This window comes from Trichosurus vulpecula, chromosome 1, assembly GCF_011100635.1.
Source record: "Trichosurus vulpecula isolate mTriVul1 chromosome 1, mTriVul1.pri, whole genome shotgun sequence".
NCBI classification, from domain to species: Eukaryota; Metazoa; Chordata; class Mammalia; order Diprotodontia; family Phalangeridae; genus Trichosurus; species Trichosurus vulpecula.
This window is the reverse complement of record NC_050573.1, coordinates 322633042-322642427: the sequence shown is the minus strand read 5'-3', so window position 1 is coordinate 322642427 and position 9386 is coordinate 322633042.

The following is a 9386-nucleotide window of genomic DNA, read 5'->3' as shown; positions in this document are numbered from 1 at the left end:
TTCAAGCCCAGGAGAGTACCCAGGAGTGACTGGACAGATTTGTGGGGTAAGAGAGTGCCAGGCATGGGGAACTGTACCAGACCACACCAGAATGAGAGCAGCAGTTGAACTCAGCCAGCAAACCATGCTGGTGGAGCACGGAATGAAACCGTACTAGAGCAAGAGCAGGAATTGGCACAGGGCTGAACTGCCAGCTGCCCTGGGGATCCCAAGGCCTCTCAGCCCAGGACAGGAGTCTGTCAGAACTAGGCGAGGCAGCAGCACAGACCCTGCAGACACAGCAGAAGCTACTCCTGAGGCATTCAGCCTACAGTATAAAGATATTAACTCACCTTCCGGAACTACTGGGACCCATGAGTACCAGGTAAGATGACCCTCACCCTTCCCTTGAATAACCACAGAATACTGACCTAGGAGAAAATATGGAATAATGGAGCCAGAAGTGGAAGTCCAGTAACCTTATACCTTTTGAGGCTGGGGAAACAGCTTTCTCAAGTGGTGGCAGAAGGCGACAAGTACAGGGAGGGAGGCATCACAGCAGGACCAACCTTGGCAGACCAGCAGGAGTTCCTGAGCCCCAGGGGTTTAAGCTGACAAGTGCCAGCCCAGGACCCCAGGCATGCCTTTGCACAGCCAGAGGAACTGGTAGACACCAGCTCAGAAGAAAGCTGAGACCACCCGTGGTATATCACAGCCCAAGGGAAGAGGAGACTTGGAGCAGCCAGCCCAACCCTTCCCCACACCAAACACAGTGACGACCCCCTTCCAAACTGAGGAAACTCATAAATACCTCACTGGACCTCGATCCTTGGCACATCAGCCAAATCCAGCTCAGCACTAGGTGATCAGAGCTCTATATACCCTCCAGCTGACAAAACCAGAGGCCACAGCACACAAAGCCAGTACACAAGTCCTCAATTCCCAGCCCAAGTAGCATGGGACCAAGCCCCCTGGGCCACAGAATAATAGATCCACTTAAAAAGCTCAGAAAAAGGCAACCACCATGATGAAGGAATCTAGAAAAGTAAAAAAGACCATTGAATCATGTCATGAGGACAGAGAAGAACAAAATACAAATTCAGAAGTGGACAGCATTACACTATACCCATATCTAAAACCTCAAAAGGGAATACAACCTGGTCTCAAGCCCAAAAAGCATTCCAGGATGAGTTTAAGGGGTATTTAAAAACCAAATTAGAGAGGTAAAGGAAAAAATAATATGGGGAAAAAATCACTGATGACAATAAATCTTTCAAAAGTAAAATTTGCAAAATGATTAAGAAGTTTCAGAATTTCATTTTAGAAAATGACTTCTTAAAAAGTAAATGTAACCAAATAGAAAAGGAGGTACAGAAGCTAAATGAAGAAAACACTTTGTTAAAAATTAGAATAGGCTAAGTAGAAGCTAATGGTACTATGAGGCATTAAGTATCAGTCAAACAAAACCTAAAGAATGAAAAAATAGAAGAAAATGTAAAATATCTTATCAGAAAAAACAACTGACCTGGAAAACAGATCCAGGAGATAAAATCTAAGAATGATTGGTTCACTGAAAAGCCATGTTGAAAACAAAAGAGCCTGGACAGCATACTCCAAGAAATCATCAAGGAAAATTGTGTCGAGGTCTTAGAACCAGAGGGTAAAATAGTCATCGAAAGAATCCACCAATCACCCCCTGAAAGAGATCCCAAATAGAAAACTTCAAGGGATATTGTAACCAAATCCCAGAATTATCAGGTCAAGGAGAAAATACTGCAAGCAGCCAGAAAGAGACAGCCCAAATATCGTGGAACCACAGTCAAGATCACACAGGATCTTGCATTTTCTACATTGAAAGACAGAAGGAATTGGAATATGACATTCCAAAAGGCAAGGGATCTTGGACTATAACCAAGGATCAACTACCCAGCAAAAGTGAGCATAATTTTTCAAGCAAGGAGATGGACATTCAATGAAATAAGGGAATTTTGTACCTTCCTGATGAAAAGACTAGAGCTCAATGGAAAACCTGATCTTCAAATACAAAACTCAAGAGAGACAAAAATATGTAAAGGGGGAAAAACCTTGTTATTCAATAAGGATAAAATGTTTACATCCTTACATAGGATTATATTGTTTTACGTATGTTATGCATATGTTAACCTTGAGAATGGTATAATTATTATGACAATCAAAAGGTATATACACAGAGAGAGGAGGTGAGTCTAAATTAACTGATATGATGATAAAAAATGATTAAGTGAAGCAAAAGGATTGTTCTGGGAGAAGAGACAAGGAGGAGGTTTTAAAGGGTATTTATATCAAGTGAATAGGCACAAAAACATATTATAGTAGAGGGTAAGAAGAGAATAAGAAAAGCAGTATTTGAGCTTTGCTCTCATTGTATTATGTTCTAGGAAGGGATAAGTATAGAAATCAAAATCGTCCTATGGGCAGTAAGAGAGGATAAGGAAAAGGAAATTGGTGGGGGGGGTTATAAGGAAGGGAAAAAGGAAGGGGAAAAGGGCAAGTTACAGGCAGGGATGTAACAACAATTTGGATAGCAGCTGCTGTGGCTTTTTAAGACCAATAACACCAACACACAGCACGGCTACTAGCACAAGTTCTTTTGATCTGCTTTTCTAAGGAAAGCAACTTTAAGCAGTTAATAATGTCAAATTATCAAACATACATATATTATTCACTTAGGTCAAGGGGAAAAGCCAGGACCTTGAACTTCAGAGAAAACACAGACAAATTACAGAGACAATATACACAGAACAAATCACAACACATAGTTACTGCAGAAGACCCAATGGGTCTTGGTTAGCAAAGCCTGGTGGGCAGTTACAATGCCTTGCCCAGAGTCTCAACACTCATTCCATGAGTAAGCCCCAAAGACAAGATGCCAACCTCTGAGTTTAAATACCCTGTCCAGGGTCAAATAGGGTCTTAAGATGAAACTCAAATCCATGGAAACTAGGCTTTCCCTTGAGGTGAGCATGTCATCAAAGACTCCTGATTTAACCAGAAAAATCAAAGGCTGGACTCATCAAGGGCACTTGATTAAATATGTGCTCCAAAAGAGAAAACAGTAAAAAAAAAAGCCCCACCTTAATTACTGTAACAAGGGCCTGAACAGAAAGGCAATATGGAGGGAGGTGGTGGTCCAAAGCAAATCTCTTTGGAGGAGGAGAAGGGAGAAGGTAAAATTTAAAACATATTGGGGTGGGGGGAATAGGATGAAAAAAAAAACACACAGAGAGTAATAATCACTGTGAATGTGAATGGGATAAACTCTCCACAAAAAGGAGACAGACAACAGAATGGATGAAAAATCATAATTCTACAATATGTTTACAAGAAACACATTTGAAAAAGGGGGATACACACAGGGTAAAAGTAAAAGTCTGAAGTAAAATATATTATGCTCCACCTGAACTAAAACAAAAGAGCAGGGGTAGAAATCCTAATCTAAGACAAAGCAAAAGCAAAGATAGATCTATTTGAAAGAGATAAAGAAGGAAACTATATCACACTAAAAGGCAACATAGACAATGAAGTAATATCATTACTTAACATCTATGCACCAAGTGGTAAAGCTTCCAAATTCTTAGAGAAGTTAAGGGAGTTACTAGTGGGGGACCTCAACCTTCCACTCTCTGAACTTGATAAATTTAACCTCAAAATAAATAAGAAAGAAGGAGATGAATAAAGTTTTATAAAAGGTAGATATGATAGACCTCTGGAGGAAACTGAATAAAGACAAAAATAAATCTACCTTTTTTATCAGGGGGACATGGCACATACTCGAAGACTCACCATCCAGTTCAGAAAGGCAGAAATGTTAAATGCATCTTTTTTCAGATCAATATGCAATAATTTTTTTAATAAAGGACCATGGAAAGAAAAACTGAAAATTAATTGGAAGTTAAAAAATCTAATCCTAAAGAATGAGTGGGTGAAAGAACAAATCATAGAAACAATTAATAACTTCAGTCAAGAGAATGACAATAATGAGACAACATACAAAAACTTAGGGGATGCAGCAAAAGCAGTTCTTAGGGGAAGTTTTCTATCTCTAAATGATTAAATGAATAAAACGGAGAAAAGGCAGATCAATGATTTTAGCATGCAAATGAAAAACCCAGAAAAAAAAATTAAAATCCCCGATTAAACACCAAATTTGAAAAGCTGATAACCAAAGGTGAGATAAAAAAAATGAAATCAAGAAAACTATTGAACTAGTAAATAAACCTAAGTGCTAGTTTTATGAAAAGACCAATAAAATTGATAAATCTTTGATCAATTTGATTTAACGAAGAGGACATCAAAACAATAAATAGGAATTATTTCTCCCAATTGTATGTCCATAAATTTGGCAACCGTTGGGAAATAGATGAATATTTACAAAAATACAAATTGCCCAGGTTAACAGAAAAAAAGTAAAATACTTAAATAACCCCATCACAGAAAAAGAAATTGAGCAAGCCATCAATGAATTCTGTAGGAAAAAAAAATCTCCAGGGTCAGAATGGTTTTACATTTAAAGAAAACATTTAAAGAAAAATTAATTCCCATACTTATCGACTATTTGGGAAAATAGGCAAAGAAGGAGTCCTAACAAATTATTTTTATGACATAAATATGGTAATAATACCAAAAGGAGGAAGAGTCAAAACAGAAAAAGGAAATTATAGACCAATTTCCCTAATGGATATTGATGCAAAAGTTTTAAATAAAATATTAGCAAAAAGATTGCAGCAACTTATCATGAAAATAATAAACAATGACCAGGTAGGTATTATTCCAGGAATGCAAGGCTGGCTAAATATTAGGAAAACTATCAGCTTAATTGTTCATATCAACAACAAAACTAGAAGAAAACATATGATCATCTCAAGAGATGCAGAAAAAGCTTTTGACACAACACAACATCATTCCTATTAAAAACAGTAGAAAGCATAGGAATATACGGAATCTTCCTTAAAATTAGAAGTAGCATCTACCTAAAACCATCAGCAAGCATTACATGTAATGGGGATAAGCTAGATACATTCCAAATATGATCAGGGGTGAAAAAACTATCCATTATCATCCCATTATTCAATTTGTTACTTGAAAAGTTAGCTGTAGCAATAAGAAAAGAAAAAAAAATTGAAGGAATTAGAACAGGCAAAGACGAAATGAAATTATCACTCTTTGCAGATGGTATGATGATTTACTTAGAGAATCTTAGAGAATCAAGTAAAAGGAGACTTGAAATAATAAATAACTTTAATGAAGTTGCAATATATATAATAAACCCACATAAATCCTTGGTATTCCAATCTATTACTAAGAAATCCCAACGGAAAGAGATAGAAAGAGAAATTCCATTTAAAATTGCTGTACACATTGTAAAATATTGGGGACTCTATGTGACAAGAGAAACCCAGGACCTAGATGAACACAATTACAAAACACTTTGCACCCGAATGAAGTCAGATGTTTAGGTCGAACTAATATAATAAAAATGACAATTTTTCCTAAATTAACTCACTCATTCAGTCCCATACCAATCAAACTACCAAAAATTATTTTACAGAGCTGGATAAAGTAATAACAAAATTCATCTGGAAGAACAAGAGGTGTAGAATATCTAGTGTATTAATGTAAAGAAATGCTAGGGAAGTTGGCCTAGCCATATCAGATATTTAACTGTCCTATAAAGCAGCAGTCATCAAAACTACCTGGTACTGGCTAAAAACAGAGTTGTGGATCAGTGAAATAGGGCAGGTACACAAGACACAATAGTCAATGACTATAGCAATCTACTCTTTGATAAATCCAAAGAATCCAGCTTCTGGGCTAAGAATTCACTATTTCACAAAAACTGCTGGGAAAATTGGGAAATGGTATGACAGAAAATGGGCATAGACAAACATCTTACACTGTATACCAAAATAAAATCAAAATGGGTTCATAATTTAGGAACAAAGGCTGACACTATATGCCATTTGGGAGAGCAAGCAATAGTTTACCTGTCAGATTTATGTCAAAGGGAATTCATCACTCAACAGAATATAAAGGGCATTACAAAATGCAAACTGGATAATTTTGAATATGATTAATTGAAAAGTTTTTGTACAAACAAAGCCAATGCAACAAAGATTAGGAGAAAAAGAGAAAATTGGGAAAAATGTTTACAGCCAGTGTGTCTGCCATAGGCCTCATATCTAAAATATACAGGGAATTGAGCCAAATCTATAGGAATACAAATCATTCCCCAATTGAGAAATAGTCAAAGGATATGATCAGGCAATTTTAGAGGAAGAAATTAATGATATCTGTAGTCATATGAAAAAATTATCTAAATCACTACTGATTAGAAAAATGCAAGTCAAAACAACTGTAAGGTACCACATCTCCCCTGTAAGATTGGCTAAAATGACAAAACAGGAAAATGATATTTGCTGGAGAGGATGTGGGAAAATTGGAACATTGTTCCATTATTGGTGGAGTTGTGAACTGATCCAGCCATTCTGGAGAGCAATTTGGAACTATCCCCAAAGGGCTATAAAAATGTGTATACCCTTTGACCCTGCAATATCACTTCTAGGACTATAGGCTAAAGAGATAACACAAATGGGAAATAGACTGGTATATAAAAAAATATTAATAGCAGCTCTCTTTTGTGGTGGCAAAGAATTGGATATCAAGGGGATACTGATCAATTGGGGAGTGGTTAAGCAAATTGTGGTATATGAATGTAATGCAATACTATTGTGCTGTAAGAAATGAGGAGCAGATGGACTTCATTACAACCCAGAAAGACTTACATGAACTGAAGGTGAGTGAGGGGAGAAGAACCAAGAAATCATTATGCACAATTACAGACACAAGGTATCTGTAAAGACTAACTTTGATAGACTTGGCTCCTGTCATCAAAGCAAGGTTCAAAGACATCTCTAAAAAACTCATGATGGATAAAGCTATCCACATCCAGAGAAGAAAATATTGAATCTGAATGCGGATTGAGGCAAACTATTTGCTCTCATTTTTTTTCCTTTTTTTTGCTTTCATTTCTTCTTCTTCAGGATTCATTTCATTGGTTATACTTCTTTGCAACTGGATTTTTATGTAAATAAATTCAACGTGAAGTTATATGTAGAACCTACTTTGAATTAAATGACAGGAGAAATTGGTATATGATATCCCGAAAGGCAAAGGAGATTGGACTACAATCAAAGAACAATTATTCAGTAAAATTGAGCATATTTTTCCAGGCAAGGAGACAGAAATTCAATGAAATAAGGGAATTGCAGATCTTCCTGATGAAAAGACCAGAGTTCAATGGAAAATTTGATCTTCAAATACAAAATTCAAGAGAGACGTAAAAAGGTAAATGGGAGAAAAAACCCTTGTTAATGAATAAGGCAAATTATTTACATTTGTATATGGAATTATATTTTATATTATATATATATATATGTATATATACTTTGTATATATACATATATATATGACAATCCTAAAAATTAGTGGAGTTATTATGACAATTGAAAGGGATATACATAGACTGTGGGTGTCAGTATAAAATATCTGATATAATGATAAAAACATGATTAAGAGAAATAAAGGGATGGTTCTTGGAGAAGAGGTTAGGAAGTAGTAGATACAGTTAAATTACATCACATGAAGAGGCACAAAAACATATTATAGTGGAGAGAAAGAAGGGAGGGAGAAGAGCAGTATTTGAATTTTACTCTGATCAGATTTGCATCAAGAAGGGAATAACACACTCTGATAAGTATAGAAATTAAATGTGTCCTACAGGCAGTGGAAGTGAAAAGGGGAAAGAAAACAGACAGGGGTGGTCAGAAGGGAGGGACAAAGCAGCATGGGGAAAAACTTAAGATAAGGAAGAGGAGTCAATAGGGAGGGTAAACTGAGGAAGGTGGTGGTAAAAAGCAAAACTCTTTTAAGGAGTGGAAGGGAGAAGTTAGAAGTAAAAGCATAAATGGGGAAATAGGATGGAGAAAAAGACACAGATAGTAATCATAACTGTGAATGTGAATGGGATTAAATTGCCAAGAAAACAGAAGCACATAGCCGAATAGATTATAAACCAAAATCCTACAATGTGGTGTTTACAAGAAACACATATGAAACAGGGGGTACTCACAAGGTAAAGGTAAAAGGCTGGAGTGGAATATATTGTGTTTCAGTTAAAGTAAAAAAAGTAGGCATAACAATCCTAATCTTGGACAAAGCAAAAGCAAAGGTAGACTAATTAAAAGAGATAAGGAAGCACACTTTATCCTGCTAAAAGACTCCATAGACAGTGAGGCAATATCATTATTAAACATACATGCAACAAGGGGTATAGCATGCAAATGCTTAGAGGAGAAGTTAAGGGAGTAACAGGAAGAAATGGACAGCAACACTATATTAGTGGGGGACCTCAACCTCCCCCTCTCTGAACTTGATAAATCTAACCTCAAAATAAGCAAGAAAGAAGTTAAGAAGGTGAATAAAATTTTAGAAAATGCAGATTTGATATACCTCTGGAGAAAATGAATGGGAATAAAAAAGGAATATACTGGTTTTCTCAAGGGCACATCCAACATACTCAAATACTGACCATGTATTAGGGCATAAAACCTCACAATCTAGTGCAGAAAGGAAGAAGTAGTCAATGCATCCTTTTCAGATCATGATGCAAAAAAAATATTTGTAATAAATGATGATGGAAAAATAAACTAAAATTTAATTGAAATTAAATTATCTAATCCTAAAGAATGAGTGGGCTGAAGAACAAATCATACAAACAATAACTTCATTCAAGAGAATGACAATAATGAGACAATATGTGAAACCTGGCTAAGAAACATAGTGGCGGACCAATAGAATAGGTTAGGTACATAAAACACAGTAGTCAATGACTATAGCAATCTAATCTTTGACAAATCCAAAGAATCCAGCTTCTGGGCCATTCTGGAGAGCAATTTGGAACTATGCCCAAAGGGCTATAAAACTAGTCATACCCTTTGACCCAGCAATACCACATCTAGGGTTGTATCCCAAAGAGATCACACAAGTGGGAAGAAACCATATGTACAAAAATATTTACAGCAGCTCTTTTTGTAGTAGCAAAGAATTGGAAATCAAGGGGATGCCCATCAATTGGGGAATGGCTGAACAAATTGTGGTGTATGAAGCTAATGGGATACTATTGTGCTATAAGAAATGGGGAAGATATGGACTTCATAATAACCTAGGAAAAACCTACACGAGATAAGGCTGAGTGAATGGAGCAGAACCAGGAGAACATTATAAACAACCACATATATATGGTTTCTGTGATGACTACCCCAGATAGACTTCTCAGCAATACAAGATGCAAAGACAACTCCAAAGGACTC